The sequence below is a fragment of the Vicugna pacos genome, chromosome 6 (genome assembly GCF_048564905.1).
Source record: "Vicugna pacos chromosome 6, VicPac4, whole genome shotgun sequence".
NCBI lineage: Eukaryota > Metazoa > Chordata > Mammalia > Artiodactyla > Camelidae > Vicugna > Vicugna pacos.
In genome coordinates, this window is record NC_132992.1 from 46,303,329 (window position 1) to 46,329,561 (window position 26,233).

The following is a 26,233-nucleotide window of genomic DNA, read 5'->3' on the forward strand; positions in this document are numbered from 1 at the left end:
CCCAGTGAAAGCAAGGACATTCATATTTTTTGAGGCATTGTTAAAAATGAAATTATTTCAATAGTTTGTCATTTCATTAATAAGTTAAGAAGACATAGTGTTTGAAGAATTTAGAATAGTAATAACACTTAACATTTTTATAATATTTTATGTTTTCCCCAAAGTACTTTCATATTGCAAATCATGTTATAGTCTTCAGATTTCTTAGGGCAGATTATTATTCGTATTTCAGAATATTAAAAAATATTGTCTTCTTTGACAAAATAGCTTCTTAACATTGTACTAACTGGAATAGAAATATGATTCTTTTTTCTTGAAAAGCTCTTAATTTGTAACCCAATTTAGTCTCGATTCATATTTTGTTTTCCATTTCTTAATATGGTAGGAGGAAGAAATGGATTAAACTATGGAGATCTAGAAATATTATAAATTATGTTTCCACAATGTTAAAATGATGAAGGACTTTTTAAGTTACTTCTACCATAAATTTGATTAACTCCACTCCAAAATATCCAAACACAACCCAGAAGAATTTTGATCCAGATAAACTTTTATGTTGGTTAAGTAGTATTGAAATAATAATGATGAAACAACAGCACCAATAAAAATACCAACTGTTTTTTTTCCTGGAGTCAGAAAAATTTATCCTAAAGCTCATATGGAAAACATAAATACTTAACACTAACTATGAAACACAGAAAATACAATTAAACACTGGGAACTCGAAACTATACCATTAAGTCTGTACAATTGAAATATGTTGCTGACATGTGGAAAGGTATATATTTAGCACAGAATAGAACAGCAAATAATAAAACATGGACCTTTATTGTATAATAAAGATGGCATTTCAAATCACTGGGGAAAATTATCTTTTTACTAAAAGTTTGGGAAAAACTATAGAGGCATTTTGATAATTGGGTCAAAATATATCTGTTTATACCCCTAAATGAAACAAATTTGATCAGAGTTCTGAATGTTAAAATAAATTTGAAATTATAGACAAAGACTTGGATATATTTCTTTATATCCTGGATGTTGGGAAAGCTTTTGAATTCTGGCCCAAAAACCTAGGTGTGATTTTTATTGCAATTTTATTGTTTATGTCATATAAAAATAAAATAGAAACTTCTATCTGGCCAAAAAACAGACAAACAAACAAAAAAAAAGGCAAAGTCCAAAGAAAATGACTGAGTGGTTGACATTTTTGCGTTATATATAATAAAAGGTTAATGTTGCTAATACAAAAAGAAGTCTAAGAGTGACCTCAGCATCATGGCAGCACGTGATGCTCCCCTTGTCTCTCCTCTTCAAACTACAACCAGTAATGTATCCATAACTCAACACAGACACCTCTGTCAAACACACCAGGATGCCGGAGAATTCCCCACATCTGTACATCTAAAGGCAGGGGACTGGAACACATAAGGTAGGCAGAACTGGGGGGAAGTGGAGATGGTGCCTGAAATCCCAGCCAGCTTCAGCAGCTGAGCCCACAGCCTGGAAGCATCAGAGGAAGCAGTTCACAGAACTCTAGCCTCCTGGCTACAGCAGCACCCATGCCCAAAGAGAACCCGGCAGCAGTGCAAGTGGGGCCTAAGACCCCATCCCTCCAGCCATGAAGGACCCACAACTCTGGTCTCCCTGCCCACAGCAAGTGGCACCTGCAAGTCTGACAACCCCAGACACGGCAGAAGCACCTGTGACCCTGGCTCCCCTCGCCACCTCCCTTCCCTTTCCCCCTGAGCCGAGACCCAGGAGACCCTAGACAGAGTGGAGGTGATCACTATCCCAATGCTCAAGGCAAAACCAGTGACAGCAAGGCACCAATGACTGACAGCACAAGCAACCATAGTGAGGGCATCAGGCGATGACTCTGGCACAGGTAGTGGAGGATGGAAAGTGCCAATTCTCAGATAAAATCAGAGGAAACACAGGTGTTGGGAAAACTGGACGGCCATGTGCAAATAATGAAATGACACCATCTTAAACCATACACAAAAATCAACTCACAGTGAAATACTTAAATGTAACACCTGAAACCATTAAACTCCCAGAAGAAAATTTAAAAATGGGCAGAGAAGCTGAACACATATTTTTCTAAGGACATATAGATGACAACAGACACATGAAAAGATTTTCAACATCGCTAATTATTAGGGAGATGCAGATCAAAACCACAATGAGGTAACACCTCACACCCATTAGAATGGCTATTATCAAAAAGGCAAGAATAGCATGCTGGAGAGGCTGTAAAGGAAATGGAACTCTCCTGCACTGTTGGTAGGAATGGAGACTGGTATAGTCACTGTGGAAAACAGTATGAAGTGTCCTCAAAAAATTAAGAACCAAACTACCACACTATCCAGCTATTCTACTTTTGGGTTGTTTGAAGAATACAAATATACTAACTCAAAAAGATCAGTGCACCCCTCTGTTCATTGCAGCATTATGTATAAGAGCCAGAATATGGAAACAAACTAAACGCCCATCAACAGTCATGGTTGAATGCATAAAGATGCAGTGTGCATAGACAGTGGAATACTTCTTAGCCATAAAAAGATGAAATCTTCTCATTTGCAACAACATGGATGAAACGTGGGGGTATTACACTAAGTGAAATAAGTCAGATGGAGCAAGACAAACACTGTAGGATTTCACTCATATGTGAAATATATTAAAACAAACAAAAAATGCATAGACACAGAGAACAGAATAGTGGTTACCACAGGGGTGAATTTACAGAGAGGCTGTCATGAATTTTAGAGGCTGGGGGGTGTTGCAGCAGTTTAAGTAAGCATTTAAAACTGTGGGTGTTGACTAAGAACTAACGTCAGAGGGTTTCACTCTGAATTACTGGCATTAATAATTTCAAACCTTTGTCATTCTGACCTATGTAAAGATCACTGACCATAGTCATCATTTGAAGTAGTCCGTCTAAATCTTTAATTCCTAGCTATATTTTAAATTGGATCACATAGGTGTATACAAATCACCTCAATAAAGTGTCTCTATAACTGCTTTAAAAACTGTTAATTTCTATGTATATGAAAATCACTTTTACTCATCATGATTTACTAACACTTCTTGGCAAGACATTTATTTTACTTAAGATAAGAAGACACTGAGATTAAATATTTGTGATTAATATGCAAATATCCATGTAAGAAATTAAAATCACTTGGTTTACTTTTTTATTGAAATTGATTTCCTCACATTATATAAAAATAGTATAAGTGAGAGTCAAACCTCACGAGCCTGGTAATTAAAATCACTGCCTGCCACCATCTCTTATCCTTCCAAGTCATGTAGTCCAACACTCTCACTACAATTAATCTGATTCCACAGGTAGCTTAAGTCTGCTGGTTCTTATACTCTGCTACATGTAACTAAAGCCAGTTTCTTTAAAGCCTCCCAAACCTCTTCTCACTCCTTTTACTCCTTCTAGGTAGTCCATAAAATGCACTCTTGTTACTCTTAATTCAAAAATTTTTATTAATTTATATTCTTTTTGAATATATTTTCCTCTCTTATCCACTTTTCCAATGTCTTCTCATAGTTCAAGACCCAAGTAATTTCTACTTTTTCACAAATCTTTTTTTCCAAATTCTAACACCGTATGTTGAAATTTTTTAAATGCTGTGACCTATATTATTCATTCTGTCTGCTGCTTTAAAGTATTATTTAACTATGTCGAATTCTGTCTGATTGTCTATTAAATGAAAAGATGACTTCATGCATGCAAGGACCTTAAATTTATATCTTGGTGTATACACAGCTATTTGTTAAACAGACAAATGCATAATTAGAAAAACATGACTGGCCATAGACATTGTCTTCATCTAAAAAATATTTTTATTTTTCTTTGTACATCTCTCCTGTATTATTAATTTAAAAAAAGGGATTAAGCCAAAATTATGCTACAGTTCTGCTTTAATAGGACATAATTTGTGCACAAAATTTCAAGCTATGGATATCTTTATAGTTTAAAATGATCTGTAAAGAAAAACTATTTGGCACTATATCACCTAATCCTATTGTTAAAGAAAACATTGTGCTGCACAAGATGAGTAACAGAAGTTGATTTTATTTTGAAACTATCACCAGCAATAGGCCAAGTGTGGAGACTCAGCTCCACTGAAATAAAATGCGGGAGAGCTTTAAGAGCTGGGGTGGAGTGATCATTGGCCATCTGTGTTTGCTAATCGTCTTTATCCAAAGCAAAAAATAAACTTTCTCCTATCTTCCGGATAGGCACTTGAAGAAGGAGGTAGTTTCACAGCCAAGAGGGAGGCACCCACTGAAGTTTAGGTGCCTGTCCTCCCACAGAGACTGGGAGGTAGGGCACGACTTCCCTTGAGAATTATATTCCAGAGATGGCCCAAGGGTCCTTGAAAAAGACAGTCCTGGGTTATAAAAGTAGCAAGAAGCTTTTCAGAAAGAGTTAAATCTCCTAAGGGCAGAGAAAGAATTTGCAGTTTCAAGTGTTCTAAAGTAAGGATCTAGGAAAAGTGCGACAGGGTCCCGAGTCAGGAAGAAGCCTATCTAAAATTTGGTCATGCAGACGAGACTGTTATGGCCTTTATGGTCATTATTCATTGAAGGACAACATATATCCTTTAGGTTCAATTCTTTCTCAACAAATGAAATTCTACTTTAAGATCAGGAAATTTTGTATTATTTTACAAGGTCATAGCAGCATCTTGGTTTCCAACTGGTCAGTTACTTTCTACAATCCAAACGTTCCTATTTCATTAATTCCAAGGGTATCCACATGTCATATTGTGTAGCCTGTCTCTCCCATTACATAGTGAGTTACTTAAGGTTAGTGACTATATGTATACCAGAAATATGAATGTTTCCTGAAGCTGAGTGAGAATAAGAATCTGATGGATTCTAAAGAACATGTCAATGATAATCTTTCTTGAATAACTAAGAATTCCATATATGGAGGGCTATATAATTTTAAATAAATTATTTTGACTTAAAAATAATTCTTCAAAAAATTTTGGTATTTCTAAATTTACTTTTGTTATATATCTTTCAAATGATAAATTACTAAAAACCACAGTTATTTCTTTTAGAATAACATTTCTAATTGAAAAGCAGAAAAGAAAGGTGAACTTCATCCACAGCTGCTTTAATTGCTTATCTTATCATTAATCATCTTAGTTCGTGAGAAAATGATCTTTTCTTTTGAAAATGCTTAATAATATCAGAGGTGCAAAGTTCTGTTTGTGGCACATTGTTAATCTCAATGACAGAATTACTAAGAGACATTTCATTATGCTAGTGCCTAAACTTTCTGGCCAACTTTATTACATTCATTTAGCTTATAAACAGAAATTTACAATTTTTATATTGTTTCTGCTTAGAGTTTTTACCAAATATGTTATTTATTCTCCAATATCTATGTGCTAAATTCTTTGAATTTTTGTTATTTTATAGTTAAGTGCCATTTATTTTTTAGAGAAAAACTGAGAGTCCATTGCAATTTTTCTCAGTATTGAAAACAAAAATTATATGTATACTAAAAATAGTTTCTATATATAAAATATATAGTATACATATAGTTTAATATTATATAGTCAGCCTTATGTATCTGTGCGTTCTGCCTCTGCAGATTCAACCAATCATGGATCAGAAATATTTTTTTAAAAACTGCTGGAATGTTCCAAAAAACAAAAAGAGATGATTTAAAGTATATGAGAGAATATACGTACATTACATGCAAATATTATGTCATTTAAATAGAAGACTTGAGCTTCAGTGGTTTTTGCTATCTGTGGGAGGTCCTGGGACAAATCCCCTACAGATACTGAGAGATGACTGTGGAGTTTGATATTATACAGTTTAATATTCTTCCCTGGGAAGCAGCAGAATCTAAGTTCAGAGAGAGAAAAAAAAAATGTTGCTTAGTTGGATAAATTTTTTAAAACATAAGATAAATTTCTTTTAAAACTCAAGTTCACTTAGTATTTATTTAAAATGTGGAGTATGCATTCTGATATCAACGTTAGAACCAATTAAATTACATGAACCCCATTATATGTTTTCCTCAGAGATTTTAAGATCAATGTTCCGTCCATAGCCCATTAAGGATAAATGTTTTACACATCTTTTTCAGTAACTGTGTTGGTAGCTGAAGCATATGAAAATTTTACCACTGGGAGTTTTAAAAGAAATGGAAAAAATACGTCTACAAAGAAATATCTGAAGGGAAAGTAACTTCAAACTGGATCTTTCTACTCTACTGGGTTTTTTTTTTGCATAATGTTTGTGCATATATTAAAAATGGACATAATTTAGGAAATATTAAAAATATAGCTCAGGAGACAACCAAAATTGTTAAATTTAAATAATCCATAATTATGTTCAGCACCTAGGTGAAGTTCAATTTTTGATATCTTGAAAATGCCAGGATTTTAAATTAAATTTATCTTTTGGAGTATTTCTTACTATGTTTTTTCTTTTCTTTTGCTCATTTATCATTTATATCAGAGTCTTTCCCTCCCTCATGTTTTGATTGTCTCCAACTTTAAGATGTGCTGGTGATGAGAATGTTTTTCTCATCTTTTGAAGTAGGTTCTGGTAAACATCAGTAGGTGAATTTTATGGAGAATGCTATATCTTTTATAAATATATTAAAAACCATAGTATGTGTTTACTGACAGTCTACAAATGAGGAGTTTTATTTCACATAATATTATTTCTAGTGTACCTTTTTCCTAAAATGCTTTAAGTGCCTTACAGATTTTTGTTCATTACACAAATCAGGAAAGCAAAATCAAAAAGCAAAAGATGTCTTTGGGAATTTATAATATACATAAATATTTCTACTAAGTCATCATGATAACAGGATATAAAATGTTCACATTAGGTTATGTGGTATACAGTAATATTTTGAACTGAATAGTTGAGAGAAGAGTTTTCTGGAACTAGACGTGTACAATTGAGAGGATTGTCTTTAGAACAAATTGCATAAAATATTAATACTTGGCTGGCTGAGGTCAGTACCTAAACAAAGAAGATCTAGAAAAGATAACCAGAAAAATAGAAATGATAGAGTTGGAAAGCACTGCAGGGAGATTGTCTAAGTTCATTCTAAAGTACAAGAATTTACAAAAAAATTAATATAGTTCTGGTATACTAGTTAAGAAGGTAATTAAAAACTTGGGTAAATTTCTACCTCCATATTTTCCAACTTACATTAAAAAAATAGTTCTTGAAATGTTTATAGAGGTTCTATGAGTAAAAGTGTTTTATATTCTGTTTAAACACAATGTTTAATAAATGAGCAGGATTTTTAATATAGAGAGATCCTCTGAGCTTTCACATGCAACTATAATACATTGCAAATTTCTAAATGAGGACTACTATAGCCAGTGTATCAAAATGATTTGAGCTTAAATTATCAGTGGGGCAGGAGTTCCACAAAATGTCATTTGGGGAAAATGCTCCAAACTTAAAACATTTTTGTGTGTTTTCTACTAGGGCAGATAAAATAAGTTACTGAGAAAATAGTAAGTGATAGATGATATCTGTCAAACAGTTTCACTATAAGACCAAAAATCTTTCTTTGATCTTGTAATTGCATGAGAAGCCCCACTGATAGCATTTGAGGTTCACAATATAATAATTAAACAATGGAAGCAGAATAAATTCTTAATTTATGACTAACATTACTGAAATGCTTTATTGTTCTTTATATTGTTTTTCACCAGTTTTAGCTCATATCAGTCTTCTCCCTATTATGGAGCACAGTAACTTTTTGTATACATAACAGTATTCCTCAGCATTGTTTCTAATTATTTATCTCATTAATTGTTCACAAATACTTTGCAGAGTAACAGAAGCAGATGTCATTTACCTAATTTGAAAGGAAATAGACACAAACATGGAGCAATTACCAATGAAACCATATAGCAGATTTTTATTCTACTATGGTCTCATTTGGGGACACTTATTAGGAATTTTGCAGGCACTTATTTTAAAGTCCTTCAAAAATACATTTCATATTGGGTCTATGTAATGATCATGCATGCATTTTTATGTCTGACAAGCAGTTTGCTTCTAATCTATAGACATTTATTTGACTTTCAGAAATTAAAATGTACTCAACATTAGCTCATTGCAGCACATGTGCAAGAAAAATTTACTCCTGTGTCTAGAGGTTCAGTTTCAATGCAACGAATATTATGCAAACAACCTAAAGACAGTCTGCCAAAGAGACTTGTTTATTTAATCTTATACTGGATATTAGACCAGGGACTTTTTGGCTATTCAAGCTATTTCTTCTGCTTTCCTTTTCTACTTTATATTTTTAAATTTCACTAATCATCTACTTTTCCCTCATTAGGGAAGGATACTGTATATTTTTCATTTAACAACTTTAGTTTACACTGAAAGAACTTTGACTTAGCAAATGGATACTTAAATCTGACAGATGGAATTAATATGAAATATATAGTTATTTCAAATCTCTTTTTAATAACACCATTCCCTTTTTTATAAACAAATAGGAGCTTTGTTATCTGTATTCTTCATGCTTTATAGCAGAACTACAAATTTTAAAAGATACCATTCATTGCAACAAACCCCATCATTAGAGCAAATAGCTATATATGCAAAAATCATTTGGGAAAAGATTCTTAAGGCTCCAGAAAACATCCATGCTAATTATGAAGTAGTTATTAAAATGAAACACAAGTGGAATTAAAGACAATAAATAAAAAAGTTGAGTCATTTTAAGCCTTATATTCTATGAGACAAATAGAGTCACAGAAATATATCTAATGTCTTGGATATAAAGTTACATATTTAAATCAGTATAAGGCATTACTATTTAATTGATATGACAAAATTATCATAAATATGCTAACATTAAAATAAAAAAGTATCAAGTTAAATAACCAGAACATATTTTTAGCAGAATTATAATTTAAATATGTTATACATATCTTCAAGGAACTATAGTTATAATTTAAATATGTTATACATATCTTCAAGGAACTAAGTTCAGAGAAAAAAACTACTAGTATATTTAACTGCAAACTTCTATGCAGCATTTATACTCTAAAAGGTACTTTTTAGTCACTGTGTGTATTAGGTGCAGGTAAAAAATTTCTAATTGACTCAGCTACAACATTACACTTCCTAAAAAGTCTTTTTATGCCATATTCCTTCTGTTTCATGTTGGCCTTCTCCAATTATTTTGAAGTACATTACCGAGATTTTACACATATGGGTAGGCAGAGTTTGTCCTCCATACAAGACTTGTGTAGAAACAAAAATAAAGTGAGAATATTCATTGTAAAGCACGTTCTATAACATCATGGATTTTAAGTTCCTTAAGGACTATCAAAGGAGATAAAGCTCCTTAAGCTAGCAAGTAAATTCTTTATATTTGCATAAATAATTATAGTATGTTTTCTGATCTTTTTCTGCCAAGTGGATACAAACACTACTGATACCATAGTCAACTTGATTTCTATAGAGTAAAAATTATTTAAAAATTACTTTATTGTTTATTACATTTAAACATGGATGAAAATGTATTTTGATCTGAAACTTGCTTCCTTCTTTTTTCTTATTTGCATTCAATAATGCTTCTTTGTTTGTTGCTCGTTTTCTTTCTCATTTTTCTGTCTACTTCATGCTCTCAACTATTTTCATCGGCATTCTGTCCAATCTCTTGTAAGAATCTCTCCTCTCATGTAAATAAAATGAATTTGTATGTCTCTAGGTCTACTTTTCTCTAGTCATGTCTTTCATTTTCATAAACCACTAGACAATATAGCAGGTATATCACAAAACACAATAGATTCAAAATTGAATGTTGAATGTATAATATCCTAATTTCACTTAGTATTGTTTTATGCATTTGTCATTCATTTTCATGTCACCATAATTCATTCAGTCACTTGTTTTGCAAACTCAAAATTATTGTAGGTAATGTCCCTCTTTTGCTACACACATCTTGTGAGTTTCCAAAACCAGTTAAAGAGATGAGATGATTCATTGGACATGATATAAAGTAATCTAATCTAAAAGAGGCATGGAAAGTAGTACAGATTAAGCAAACTTGCCATGTATTCATAATTGTTGATGTGGGTAGTGGGTATTTTATATTATACTCAATCATTTGGTATTTGTGTAAAATTCCAAAAATAAAAAATTCAAAATATATATAGTATTTTCTTACTCTTATTTTTCTCTATTCTTTGGAAAACTACTCCTATCCCTGTACATTCAAATATTATCCATTCTATTTGTACCAATTTTTAAGAAAAAAGCTATGGACAAGAATTTCTCCTCAGAGTTGAGACATTTTTCTTTGTTAAAAAGTGGAAATAATAATAACCATTACGTATAACCGTCATGATGACAAAAATCAGACAACATTTACATAAGTACAATTATAGTCCCTGCTGATATGATCTCCCTTTCTTAGTTGTTAAAATATTTCTGATCCCTGGAGGATTCATTTTTCCAGGATTCCCTTTTTAGTTCCAGCCTCTACTTGTTATAAAAACAAATCTTAGAGCTCTGATCTTTTATTTGAAATAACACTAGCCCTTATTCTGCCAAATCACATTTTGTAACAAAGTTGTAATAATATTAAGTCAGGAGAAAAGGAAAAAAAGAAACTATAAGTTATATACATTTCTTTGAGAACTTTGTGCATTTAATTAGATAGAAAAAGGTCAGGTTCTCTACGTTTTTTCAAACAATGTGTGAAGTTTGGTATAATGCTTAACCACCTCTATGTCCAAAATGGCCCAGGCTCAGTAAACAGACGTTCACTTATCCTGCCTTACTCTGCCAGTCATCACAAAGGCTGCAAATCCTGTAATTAAGACGCAGGTCTCCTGTCTTTCCCTGGGACTCACAAACTTTGTTCCTAAGATAAGGATTGTAAGGACTATACATTAACAGGGTAGATGAGAGAAAGATCAATAATTTATCATTAAAACCATATATTCATATATTAAAAAAATCACATGAAGAAAAACAGAAAACAATAACCATCAACAAAGACCAAGAAGGTAGCAAGATATTTTGGAGCAAAAATAATTACACAATTTAGAAAACTATTTCAGGCACTTCCAGCTTTGTGGCTGCAAAAACTTTGTCTCTACCCTGTGTGCTGATAGGCTCTGAGGACAAGGGACATACTGGATAAGAAAGAGTGGATTAGGGAAGATAAAAGTGTCTGTGCCCCCGAGTGAGATGCAGGAGCACGAGATGGGTTTATTAATTCCACAAAAACTTAGTGAGCAAACTGGTATTGCTCTGAGCTCAGAAAAGATGCAATTTTAACAATCTCATCTAACAAGAAAGACTTCAGGTCAGACTAAGGGGTTGGTTACCAGAAGGGAAGGCTATATTAGTGCTGGGCTGAAAAGGAGATATTAAACCATGAAATACAAAACGAAGAGTGAAGGGAGAGCCAGAAAAAGTGGTTAATTTGACAACAATACTGAATGTCAGAGGGCAGAAGGGAAATACACAAGCATTGACAGGATTATCTAGTACTTTGTATTAATTATTTTCTGATTAAGAAATCACTACTGGCATTACAAGTGCAAAACCCACACATGTATAAAAACACAGAAGAGCAAATCATGTTAGCATATTTATTCCTGAATATTAATAGGTAGTTTTCAAAGATATTCTACTATAAAGACTTAATATTAACTATAAATAGATAAAATATTCAAAAATCATTGAAGTAAACTCTATAAATCAGCTGGAGAAAATGTTTCACACATCGTCTTTTAAGGTTTAAGTCTCTAACCACTGTCTGGTGCGTTTAGTTTTCTACCTTCTGTTATTCCAACACATTATTTTAATACCTATACTACCTCACAGCTTTCTTACATTTAATGCTTATTGTTCTCTGAATCATCCCAACTTCAGAGAATTTTTATAAAGCAAAGACAAAAACATGACTCCAGCTAGAAAGATTTTATGAATCATGGAATTTTTAGTATGTTTAGATGCCTTATGAACTTCATTAATGATTCGGATTACATATTTAAGTTTTAATTCCACTATATTCTGCTTTAAAGATTTTTCTAAGGACCTATTCAGGAATAAATTCATTCACTCTTTCTTGTTAAGGTCAATTAATTAGTATGTTTTTGATTTTGCCATACCTTCTATATCTCTTCAACAACTTGAAAAAGATAATATTTTAGAAGTAAATATTTTTATTACTTATATTTTATCTCAGAAATGTTATATCATTCAATATAGGTTACAGTATTTTAAATGCTATGACAGTATGATTCTATAGTTAGTTAACTTGAGTACTCAGCAACAGTCCTTCAATAGAACAAAATCCCTATGTACTAATTTTTTAAATGCATCTATCTTTTCTTGTGTTTTGTAAATCTTCTTTTAAATTTAAAGCTGAAAGTAAGTAAGGAGTGCATCAGATCCATGGTATTCCCAGAAGAAGAATACAATTTATGAATTACTTTAGCCTTCAGCAGTTTCTGCTATGTTTTTGCTAAAACCAATACACCGTATGGTCAATTGATTATGGCTTTCCTCCTTCCTGGTACAGGATATAATTTTTCCAACTACAACCTAAAAAAGAAAATAACTCCCTTGAAAACTTCTCTCAGAAGTGTTACAATCCATCTAAACTCTATTGCTTACTGTAGGGTATAAACACAGAGGCCTGGGGAACCTAGTTCCAGTTTTGAGGGTTACTATCTTAGTAAAACAGGAAAAACCATGCCAGCTTGAGACATTTGCTTTGCAATGCAGAAATAATTGAGCTACTACATATTTTGCTTCTTTTAACTACTTGTACAGTCTCAACTGCAATTTAATTCCACCAATTCATATTACTAAAGAATAACTAAAAACAAAAGGTAAAATCAGGATTACATCAGCTGCTCAGTATTACTGCCTGTGCAACCAATTACCATGAATTTTGTGGCTTAAAATAACACATATTTATTACCTCGCAGTTTCTGAATCAGGAGTCTTGGCACAGAGTGGCTGGATCCTCTGCTCAGTGTCTCTCAAGACTTCAGTTGAGGTGTTGGCCAAGCTGAGTGTTCATTTCAAGGCTAGCCTGGGGAGGAGCCCACTTCTAAGCATCCAGATTATTGGTGGAAGTAACTGCTTTGTGTTTGAGTGACTGAGGGCTGTGGTTTTTGTTGCTGTCTGTGTGCTAGAGGCTATCTCTAAGTCCTAGAGGCCACTCATAGTTCTTTGTGTCCCTACTCAGTTTCTTGTCTCAAGGACTTTCTCAGCAGGGCTGCTTACTTCCTCAAACCTCCAAGGATGACCTTTCATTGTAGTCTGCTAAGATGAAGTCTTATATATCATATCATCAAAGGAATGACATTCCCACGTCCCCATAGATGCCCCACATTCTGTGAGCTAGAAGCAATTTACACATACTGCCTCCACTCAGTGTGAGGGGATTCCACAGTGGTGTGGCTACTAGGAGGTGGGAAATCATTGGGAAGAGGGTCACCTCAGAGTCTGTTTATCACAGTGATGTTCATACAAATGTAAATGGTTCGAGCATCAAAGATTTTGTTTAACTCATTAATATTTCAATTGCCTCAGAGTAGAATTCAAAGTACAGTGCTTGTACAGTCCGACGAAGAATGCTAGAATGAATTTACAAAGAGATGCAAAAATTCATGAAACTGGTCAATATCCACAGAGCATTTGATCAGACAGTTTTTATGTCTATGGAAAGAAATCGTTTGCACTACTCTTGGTTTTCTACCACTGGTAGTAGTATAGCCAGTAAGACAACTGATAGTGGAACAGCTCAAACACAAAGAAAAGTGCGGAGGCTCCATGGAGTTGGGTGACTCAGAAGAAGACAAATCAAGCCAGGAAGTTTTTCCTCTGCCTCAGAATCTTTACCATACCAACTCCTCCTTGTGATTATAATAATCTCAAATAGACAGCTTCTTATACAAAAATCAGGCTGGTCTCATTTGATTCGAACTGATTATTTACATAGGTGCTGTAAGAGTGTTGACTGATCATACAGGCCTCCTTGAGATTGCACTTCAAATCTAGAGCCACACGGTATTGAACAATTAGTAAGTCCCCAAATTAACTTCTGTCTAGAAGTTTCCATAAGAAAACTCAGGACTGAATTTATAAATATCTCTTATTTGAGACTAGAAACCAAGAAACTCCACCAAATTTCACCCAATTTACCTTCAAATTGGGGTGAATCTCTCTGTCCTAGACGTTCTCAAAATATCTTAATTTCCTGGTCCATAAGGTGACCTTCCTTCCTAACTGTCAGGCTGCGACTCCTGTAAGCAGGACAGCAGGACAGATTTTCTAGGAGGGCTTTGTAGGCACTCACTCTGTAAATACAGCCAAAGTTAGTTCCTTAAAGAGCTTGTCCTAATTGATTAAATGAACATCATTTTCAAATATGAAACTCCACTAAGACCTTAGTTGCATGATCAATTTGTCCAATTATATCATGGAAAAAAGAAAGACATGATTACTGAACCTATACAAATAAATATATTGCCATGAAAAGTAATTAGATTTAATGAGTATTTATGATTTCTGGGATGTCAGGGTGAACCATTTCAGTTTACAAAAGCAAAGTCACTACATTGAAATGGAATAACTTAGAAAGAAAAAGACCTTCCTTATATATATGGAAAACAGAACATTAAGACAATATAAGCAATGTTTTCTTCACTGGCTTAATCAATCTTATGTATTTCACTCTTGTTCTGCTGTACCTTGGTTTAGCGTAAACCCAGCATAGGTATCTTCTTGGTTAAAAGGATCCTGAAAATTTTGATTCAGTTCACTGATACAGTTTAAGGATTATCTAAATAATGTCACTTCAGAAGCTATAAAGAGTTTATATTTGAGTTTGAAGTAACTGCTACTGTTTTTTTCCCCCTTGGAGCTTTGAAATTATCCTTCATTTACTGAAGATAAAACTGGGTCAGCAGATAATAGCAGGATACCTAGCATATATCAAAGTAAAATAAATACCACTTGTGCTAAAGACAAAATGTTTATTTTTTCTATTATATTTTCTAATAATACATTTCAAATGAAAAGTCTGCTTAGGATTCATAATAAAATTAGTGCAGCTGACAAGGAAACAGAGTTGTTTCCATGGCATGATAAATAAACTTAATAAAAATATCCTTCCAAAATTCAGGGAAAATATCTCTAATGATAATGAATAAACCTATTTTCAATGAAGTCAAAGAATGGTACAAATCTGTTTTATAACAGTAAGTGAACATAACAGAGAAAAAATATTAAGATAAAGCAGAAAATAATAATGAGGTATACCAAAATATACAAAGAATATCAGGTGAAGAGATCAGTAACTCTGGGGAAGTCCTGAGACAGCTCCACTTCTATAAAACTCCATCAAAAAGCTGAATGTGTTTTCAAACTGAGAACCACCAGCCTAGAAGGTGTTACTTTCAAATTAAATAAGGTTATGGCCAAGCAGACATAAATAAGAAAAATTATGACTGAAAATACTATAATTTTATGACCTTATATGAGGCAAAGCATCACTAGGATTCTGCCAATTAAAGGAAAACAACATAATTATATCACAAACTTTTGATAAATAGTCTCCTTAAAGATGAAAACATAGTATCAGAAAACATAGTATGGACAGTGAGAGTACTGATGAACTTCTAGAAACTTCCCATCAAGCATATAATTTCTCAAATATGCATATTTGTAACACTTTACCTATTCAATTTTAAATTTAGGATGTTTATGTCATTTTTCTTAACTCTTTCCATGCAAATAATCCAACAAATTCAAATACTTCTGATATCTTTTTCTCATAGATGAGGGGAAAAAGTGTTATTTTCCAGAGAACTTTTGGAAAACTTTCAAAGGTTATTATACATGTAAAAGACATTCTGAAAGTTCTATAGGTTTGTTTTTTTTTCTTTCACAAATTAAGATCAAATTTGGGGAAGGCAAAAATCAAAATTTGTCAAGAGGCTTAAATCATGAGTAACCAAGAATTAATATTTGAATATCTAAAGTGACAAATACACAGAGAAGGTGACCTGATTTTAAAGAACCTCATCTCTTTGGTACGTGAGGAAACATTAGTTCTTTTATTTCATTAAATAGTCAATGGTATAATATCATTAACACAAAGCATAGAACATTATTCTAATAAGATCATACAATCACTTCTGCCTTAGTCAATAAACCAAAGAAGCACACCCACGGAAATAAAGAAAAAAATGCTGATATTTGACTATATTCCACAATTTCTTTTTAGACTCAAGTGTTATAGACCAAGGCAAAAATATCACTTTCCTCATTTTGTCCCTCATTATTGTGCTTTTTCACATACTGGAACAACCTGACACTTTATTTGATGACATTTCTCAGGGGACCTGTGAGAGCAAAATTAAATTTATACTAATAATGTGATGTTTTTCCTGTTAACATGCAATGTGTTAATTATTCCTATCTTCAAGTGAATCTACAAATAAGTACATTTAAGCATTTCTCAGCTTTCATTTCTAGTATAGTAATTATCAATAGATACAACCCATACCCATATGAACAGCAACAAAGACAACAACAGAAACAAAAGCTCTTTGGGGTCCTCAATTCTCAATAATTAAAGAGTTGTAAAGGTTTCAAGGGCAAAAAAAAAAAAGGCTTGGAAATGCTACCTAAGGACAAAGCTACTCTTTTTTGTTTAAATCAAAAGTACATTCACAGTTATACTTTCTTTCACTATTGTTCCTAGCAGAGTATCAACCACTAAATTGATTTTAACTTTTAGTCAGTTGATTAATTTTTATTTCTCAGATAAAGCTGGGGGTTGCATAAATTATTCCATTCCAAGCATTTTGATTTTCTAGTAGAATTCATAAATATATGTAACACAACTTTCTACAGCCAAAACCATTCATGTGCAACTTCTTAAAGTGGTAAAATGATTATATTCATTCACATGAACCAAAGTTACAGATCCTCTGTAACATATAAATATGTGAAGGAAATTACATAACCTTAAAATAATGCTTGTAATTAATACCATTATTCTTTCTTGATGAAAATATATAGGTATCTGATTACTATCAATAATAATTACTCAATATCAGTCCAAAGCCCTGAGCACATATTTATGTTAGCTATGGACCTCTGTATGTTTGGGAAAAGTAAATCAGAGTAAAATAAAATGTAAACTTACGTTATGATTAACACTGATGAATCAGGGGAGATATAAACATCTTTATTAAGCTAAAATTAATAAATTAGTCTCATTTACTTCAGATTTATATAAAATCATAGATACTTGGATTCTTAGAATATTTTTGAATTTCTGTAAGAATAATTTTTCAAATCTATTTAAAGTATTATAAGTTCAACTTCCCTATTTTCTGATAATTTTAGGAATATTTCTCTATAAGCCAACCAGAAAATAATTCCTTTATAATAATTCCTATATTAATATTCTCTGAAGATAGGGCAATGTTACATTATCACATGATGAGAAAGAAAGGCTTTTCTGAATCACAGACACATAGACACAGAGAAACCTTGAATTATACAATTTTGGCCACAGGTCAAATTCATTGGTCCTGATATCAAAGAGTAATTATGCATTCCAGTGGGTTGATGTCTGCTCAAAACAGACAAATATGGAAAGAATAGATAATGACAAGACTAACAAACCAAATTCACTGTAATCTCCAACCCAAAAAAGAATAGATCTCTATAATTCTGTTATATCCAGTTACAGATCACTAAATGATCACCAAATCACCAAATCCAGTTACAGATCACAAATCATCTTTCTCCAGTAAGATGATTTCCCTGGCTGCAGGTGAATCCACTGGGCATCTCAGTTAACAACACCCGAAATTGTTAAGGAACTTTTTAAAAAGAAAACTTTAATAATATGACTCTCATAGAAATGTTAAGTTGTTCACATGCCAAATATTCTCATTAACTCATTCATTAATAAGGGAGCCTGTAAGTAAGACCTTACAACCAGTCAAAGGAAACTTTTGAGTAGACTTATGTAATTAAATATGAAATGTTGAAATAAGTTTAAAAAGATAAATAGAAACTGCTAAAAACTTTTTTTTATATCCACAAGGTAATAAGCAATTGCATTTCAACACACAATTTACACATCTATGGAAAAAATAATTTATACTACTGCTGGTTAACTACAATTCACAGAATTGTAAAATATCTTAAAGACAATGAAAGGCGCAAAGTCCCTGTAGATTCAGATAACTAAGAAGGAACCAAAAAGGACCATCTCTCAGGCCATTTCAAGTCTTTCACGATTTTTCCTGGTAACAGAAGTTAAAGCAACTTCAGATGGAAATTTCTATGTTAGCTCCTTACCCTTATCCTTTTAAGCATGGAGGTTCAATGACAGAGGATTATCCACACACTTATTATCTCAAGGCCATGTATTTTCTTAGTCAGTAGAGATTTTAATCATTTTTGTTCATTCTTCATTAATCTTACCTCATGTATCTCATACACATGAAAAACTTTTTAAAGTTCTTATATTTTAATCTCTTCTCTCCTAGTTTCCAAAAATAATGTAATATTCTCACTATTATTACAAATCTTCAGTTAGAATTAATAAATTCTAATCTCTCTCTTTATCTCTCATCAATGCACAAACACTAACACACAATAAACTAGAAATATACCTTCCATCATATTAACTAGGTCCTCTACTGGTACTAGGCTGTGTGATATGCTTTATTTTTGTACATTTTTATATTTAAAAATATTTATAATAAAAGTCACATTTTTTATTTTTAAAATATTAAAGAATAAAATGTTAAATTGTACTAAACACAAAAAATGCTCTAAATCATGCATTTTAAACTTATAAATCATCATTGCTAGTTTGTAGACAATTACATGTCCATTCCCTATTATTACTGAATATAAGTATTTCATTTTCTGTAAAAGCTTAAGATACAATCATGTTATCCATTCATTTTCTCAATGCTTCTATATTTCTTTGTGAGAAGATTTTATATAAATAACTTCTTTAATAGGACTGAGAGATGAGTTTTTAAAACTTGCATAATGCCCTGGAAAATTAAATGCTTTTTTTTTTCTATCTGAAAGAAACAAGTAAAATGTGAAAACAAAATCGTGCATATAAAGAACATAACTTTCTATTCTACTTCTTTCATTTTATTCTTTTCTTTCTATTTTTATTCTGTTCCCATGTATACATTTGTTATTCCACTCTCATTCCAAATCTCATCATTATATTTTAAAGTAACTTTTCCCTGGTAAATTTAATTCTTCAAATATATAAATATTTTTTATACCCTTCTTGGCTCAAAGTGAGGCACATACCTTAATACTGACTAAATGTTTACTCAACAAATGAATTCTCTTCCATGTACTTAGAGAAAACTGGGAGATATGTAATAAGACTAATAGTGATAAAAATATGTACCTTAAAAGATATTCACCATACTGTAGCGACATTGACTTGCTGACTTGTTCACCAAATTTGTCCAGAGTGAAAGCACATCTAACTTTTCCTGCATCACTTAACAAATCCTGTGAAGGAAAATGAAAAGCTGTTTTGTATTCCTTTTGATAAAATGGGCTCACTAAGCAGAATTTATACTATATAAGCCAGTTTCCAGTTGTATATCTTATTCTTCCTGATATCAAGTTATTAAACTTCAGGAAAAATACATGTCCTCTGATACTTTTGCCAGTTGAGTAAAGGATATTTTAAATAGAACATTTTATAAGATTGAGGCCTTTTTCACTTATTTTAGAATGCATAAGAGGTTAACTTTTTCCCTGAAGATAAATACATATATTTAATAAAAAATAGTCCTGAAAAGGGGTAATTTTGGTAACAAGGTAATACACAGGGCAATGATAAATCTAGGTGTATATCAGTTTTCCTGTTTGTTCCAGGTCTTCAGCATTGTGAAAGAGGAAAGAGGATGGCTTGGTAGAAATGTTTTAGAATGATTTTCATATCACAATAGTGTTTTCAAATAAATATGTCTTAGTTTTAATACTACCTTGCAAATCTTCAAATTGTATTCTGCAAAGAAACAAAAATCTTAATGATTTAGAGAAATATATTGGTAATATTGACTAACAGCATTACTCCACTAAAATTAAGACAGTTCTCTCTTAAAGTAATATAAATTTATTATAAAGTGTTTAAATAATATACTTTTGTTTCAACACTATAGATTTTTAAAAGAAAGCATTAAATGAATATAAAGAAAATATTTAACAAAAATAGAAATAGATTAATTTTAAAAAAAACCAAAGGACATACTTTGTCATTGCAAAGCAATAAATACAAAATAGATAAATACATTATTTCAGCCATGTAACAATTTAAAAATATTTCTCAAAGAATTTTTGTTGCCAAAATAAACATAAAAATTGCAGATATAGAATAAAGACAAATAAACAATATTTAAAATAATGTTAATACAATGGAATGTCATCCAAGTTTTATTCATCAATTAATCAAATCTTAGTTTTCTTATTAAGCGATATTATCAATAACGTTAAAAGATACTGTCATTAACAAAATACTCAGTTTTAAAAGTGCAAGGAACTAAGACTAAATAAGAGCATAAATTATTAAGTTAAATTGATATATATAAAATGTGAATCACCAGATAATTTAATCAAAGAGTTTAAACTAGAAGAGACTTCAGCCACAAGATTACAAATTAAGAATGAAAAATGTGTAGGTCACAACTAGGGAGTAGATGAACACATTTAACAGATGAGTATTTAAAATTTTATATGAATATGAAAACGAATGGGTAACATTATATAAAATAAACATCGGTCCACATCAAATCTAGACACAAAATAATCAACATAAGCAAATGAAAAAAATGAAAATAATTTCTATAGAACTGTTTCCCATAGCATTCCATGCACAAGTTCTTTTGAATTATTTAAGCAGGCAATATAGATAGTACTACTTAAACTATTCTAGATGAAATAAATAAGATGCAATTTTTTCTATCAATTTTAAATATATAATAGAATCCTGATTCAACTCTGAATGAAAATAGCATAAAAATTATAGACTCATAAAATTGAATAATATATGAAATATAAGCAAAATAAAAATGTAAGGCCATACACACACCAAAATAATAATTCCACTCACAGAAAGTTTAAAACAATCAAAATTAAAGTATATGGTTTAGGAATGCATATACAGCTAATAAAACTACAAAGAAAATCAAGAAAATAATCGTCGCAAAAGTCAGGATGAGGAAGTTGGCTCACAGAAAAGCAGAAAGCCTCTGCAGTGCAATAAATGTTTAACTAACTGACCTGTGATATTGTTCAAAATGTCATTATTCATATACACAGGTAAATGCATATATGTGTGTGCATAATTCACGTATGTATGTAAAAAGACTACGTACATTTCTTATGTTTTTCTATTGCACAGTAAAATACAGAGAGAGAGAGCACAGAGCTCACTAAGAAGCCATTTCTAGGAGCTCCACTCTACTGGGTTTAGGATACGTTCTCATTCTACTTGTAACCTTTCCTGTCATAGCCCTCATTTAACTGTCGGATCTGGCAGAAAATAGAGCGGGATGACTAAGAGCATGAACTCTTGAGACATATCCTGCCTCAGATACTTATTTATTTATTTATTTTTGGAGGAGGTAGAGAAATAAATAAATACACAGAAAAATAATCTATTCATAAAACATAAGATTAAGGCCATCAGAGCAGAGGCTCTGGAGCCAGCCTGTCTGGATCCATCTCTTGGCTTACTTACTGATTGAGCATGTCTGCAGAGAAGTTATATAACTAGTTTTAAGTGCTTCATTTTTCTTATTTTTAAAATAAAAAGATTATACCTACCTCAGAGGTTCATTCTGTGGGTTCCAAAAACTAATATACTGAAGCATCCAAAACAGTCCTAGAGACCAAGTAAGTATATAATATATATCATGTGCCTTTTAAAACAACAATGTGCCTAGATATTCTATGGAATGTCTCTCTGATTATAGAAATGAAAACAAAATAGAGAGGAACCAAAGCTCAAAATGCTATAGACATATTTGTTTCTTTTTATTTTCACATTTCAGGAAATGAAAGTAAGCTATGGCTTTTGAAATTATTTGAGATCAGTGGTTGATCTCATCATAATAATTTGTTTATTTATTCTTATATGTATATTTACAACCTACATAGATAAATATAGTTATATTTATATTATAATCTAATCATTGTGCAGATGAGTATGGATTTTTGCCAATAAAGGGTACACATACTTACATATATAATGTGTTACGAGGACTAAATGTGGGTATGAAGTGCATGTTTATTTTGTCCACAAGTGATGATTACAAAGTGACAAAATTTTTCTCTCTTGGTTATTACTAGATAACCTTGATCAAACTGCCTATCAACATTCCTGTGATCTGAAACTATAGGGAAAATAACTTATGCAGAAAGAATTTTTCTGTCACCACAAGAAAGAGAACATGCTGCTTATCAAAGTTCTCATTCCTTGAGGGGATGGATTAGCTCAGTAATAGAGCATGTGCTTAGCAGGCACAAGGTCCTGGGTTCAATCCCCAGTATCTCCATTAAAATAAGTAAGTAAATAAATAAATCTAATTACCTCCCCCCAAATAAAACAAACAAATAAACCCAAACAAAAATAAACTTTTTAAAAAAATTTCCCATTCCTATGAAAAAAAGAGTCATTTCAAATATAGCTTTTCTGGGTCTTCAGGTCTAGGCTCTATTCAACCTAAAGTTCCTTGGCATATAAGTTTATCATTAAAAACTTAAGTACTTTACATAATATCAAAAATGAGGCAACAAAAAACAAAAGAAAAAGGTAATTTAATATAATTAACTAAAGACCTTTTATTCATTTTGGCCATCATTTATGTAACACTACTCAATAAGCAATCACCCAGAGTGTTAAATAGCCATGGTATAAGTCGTGCAGAACCTGAGCACCAGAGCTCTTTGATATGCAGGCTAAAGCCATGTTTCTAGAAAGCCAGCACTAACCAAACATAGAGATTGGCACATTAAAGTGTTCCCTTACTTACAGCATTTTAATTAAAGCAAGTTCAGGAGAGAAATCTCATTTTCACAGGCATCAGTCATCTGTAAAATCCTTAGCTTTTCCTGATGCAAATTAGTTCTAAAATATACATGCCAGAAAATATTGGTGAAGTGTAAGAATTTCCCCAGTAGTTATAAAAGAATTCTCTGATGGTTCAGGGATGAGTAATTTTAATTCTATAAATGTATTTTTCTAAATTACTAATTTCTCACTTATTTCAATTGAATTTCAGAATTATTAATGCACAAGATTGTTTCATGAATCTCTCCTTCAGTTGCTGAGAACTAACATTGTAATAAAAAGAAAAAAAAGGCCACCAGGTGATTGCAAAGATTTGAAGTAATGAAAATGGGGAGGAATTTGAGAGACGCAAAAGCAAATAAGAAAAGAAAATACAACTCTTAGGTAATTCAGCTTTTTATTGAACACAAAGTGAGTATCTTTAATTTAGTTCAAATGATCTCAATTCATTAAAAAAATTTAAAAGGCCTTTACAGATGTTTAAAAGCAATGCTCTTTACTGAAGAATGAATTATAAATATACATACAACCACTGTTCCCTAAATTAGAAAAATTTGTCCTAAGGCTTTATAAAGATGTGGAATGAAAGTTTAATGCTGTGCAGTCCTCGGCATCATCAACACTGGTCAGTTAGTAAATAACAGAAAAATGGACACTATGGGGACTTCCTGTCTTTACTCTGGCAGCATTCTTTACCTGACATGCTTTTCCTTTCTTTTATTTGTATCAATCTTGATAAAAATTTACTCACCTTTTGTGATGTTGTGATTTATAATGAGAAATATATACTTGGCCTTCCTCCCTTTTTGGTACCGAGGTCCTAAAACCCTTGGAATTACCTAAGTGAGATGACTTTTGGAAAGCCCCCAGGTTAGCCAAAGGATGGGCTGGTTGCCAGGAGAATCAACCATGTAATTAATTATAGGGTTGGAACTTGCAGTGCCCTGCTTCCCCTCCTTCCTCCTGACCTCCAGAGAGGGGAGAGGAGCTGGAGATTGCGGGGACTGAATAAATCACAAATGGCCAATGATTTTACCAGTCATGCCTACGTAATGAAACTTTCATTAAAACCCCAAAGAACTGGGTTCAGGGAGCTTCCAGGTTGGTGAACATAAGGAGGTGCTGGGAGTGTGACATCCCTAGAGAGAGCATGGAAGATCTACTCCCCTTTCCCCACACTTTGCCCTATGCATCTCTTCCATCTGACCATTCCTGAGTTATATCCTTTTATAATAAATTGGTAAACTACTAAATAAAATGTTTCTCTGAATTCTGTGAGCTGCTTTAGCAAATTAATGGAACCCAAGGAGAAGGTCTTGGAACCTCCAGTCTGTAGCCAGTGGGTCAGAAACACAGGTAACAATCTGGGCTTGGAAACTGGCATCTGAAATCGGGGTGGGGTGATGCAATCTTATACGACTGGGGAAAGGACAATCTTTTCAATAAACAATGCTAGGAAAAATGAATATCCACATCCAAAGCAGAAGTTGAATTCTTACCTGACACTATATACAAAAATTAACTCAAAATGAATCAAAGAGCTAAATGTAAGACAATAAAAGTCTTAGAAGAAAACACAGGGCAGAAGCTTCACAATATTGCACTTGGCAATGATTTCTTGGATATGATACCAAAGATAGAGGTAACAGCAAAAAAAATAGACAAATTGAACTTCATAAAAATGAAAATATTTGTATATCAAAAGATGACCAACAGTAAAATGTTAACCATGGAATGGGAGAAAATATTTGCATATCATATATTTGATAAGGAGTTAATACCCAAAATATAGACAGACCTCCAAAACTCAACAACAACCAAAAGCCTGATTCAAAAATGGGCAAAAAATCTGAATAGACATTTCTCCAAAGAAAATACATGAATGGCCATAAACATACGAAAAGATGTTCAATATCACTAATCATTAAAAAAACGTAAGTCAAAACTACAATGAGAGATCACCTCACATCCATTAGGATGGCTACTATCAAAAATAAATGAGCAAATAAATTAGAATTACCATATGACCCAGCAATTTTTCTCCTGGGAATATACCCCCAAAATTTGAAAATAGAGTCTGGAAGAGATATTTGCACACTCACATTTACAGCAGCATTATTCACAATAACTAAAACATGGAAACACCAAAAGTGTCCACTGACAGATGAATGAATAAGCGAAACATGATATACAAATACATGAAATACCACTGAGCCCTAAAAAGAAAAGATATTCTGCAATATGCTACAACATGGATGAAACCTGGGGACATTATACTAAATGAAATAAGCCAGTCACAAAAAGATAAATCCTGTATAATTCCATTTATGTGAGAAACTTACAGTAGTCAAAAACCACAGAAATCAAAAGTACTATGAGGGTTGCCAGGGGCTGGAGGCAGGGCGGAGATAGGGAATTATTATTTAATGAGTATAGCTTCAGTTTTGCAAGATGAAAAGAATTATGGAGATGAATGTGGTGATGGTTGCACAACATTGTAATTGTGTTTAATACCATTGTATTTGAATTTATAATTGTACTGTATTTGTATTTAATACATTGTATTTGTATTTAATACAACACTGTAATTGCATTTAATACCACTAAACTGTACACTTTAAAATGACTACAATGGTAAATTTTATGTTATGTGTATTCTACAGCAATTTTTTAAAAATGTTAAGTAATTGGAAAATCTTTTCTGCAACAAATAAGTAGAAGAAAGAGAATTCAGAGAATGTTATCCACATATGTACTTGCATGGGAAAGTGAGCAATCTAAAAATAAATTACAAACACAATTACATTTACAAGAACATCAAAAATATAAAATAATTAGGAGTTACTTAACCATGGAGGTGAAGAACTGTACAATGAAAACTACAAATTATTGCTGAAAGAGACTACAAAAGACACAAATTAAAGAAGACATATGTTTCCAAGCATCTTTGCAAAATACTACAGACAAATTGGAACAAAATCAGTGTTTTCTTCATTTTTTATTATCCTACATTCACTAAAAAGAGATAGTACTCTCTACATAATAATGAAATAATTATATACAGGCTAATCAAATATGCTT

The 26,233-nt window shown here is 32.1% G+C and overlaps 1 long non-coding RNA gene across 2 annotated transcripts in view; it reads right to left on the bottom strand.

The window, feature by feature from the left end:
* Nucleotides 1-26,233, bottom strand: part of LOC116280954 (uncharacterized) — a 205,990-nt gene that overhangs the window by 19,588 nt on the left and 160,169 nt on the right. The window contains exons 5-6 of one of the 2 annotated variants that reach the window (XR_012073943.1): nucleotides 19,478-19,584; nucleotides 14,209-14,309 (exon numbers count right to left, since the gene is read on the bottom strand). This is a non-coding gene — a long non-coding RNA (uncharacterized lncRNA). The remainder of the gene's footprint in view (nucleotides 1-14,208; nucleotides 14,310-19,477; nucleotides 19,585-26,233) is intronic. The other variant, XR_012073942.1, reaches the window with a different exon arrangement.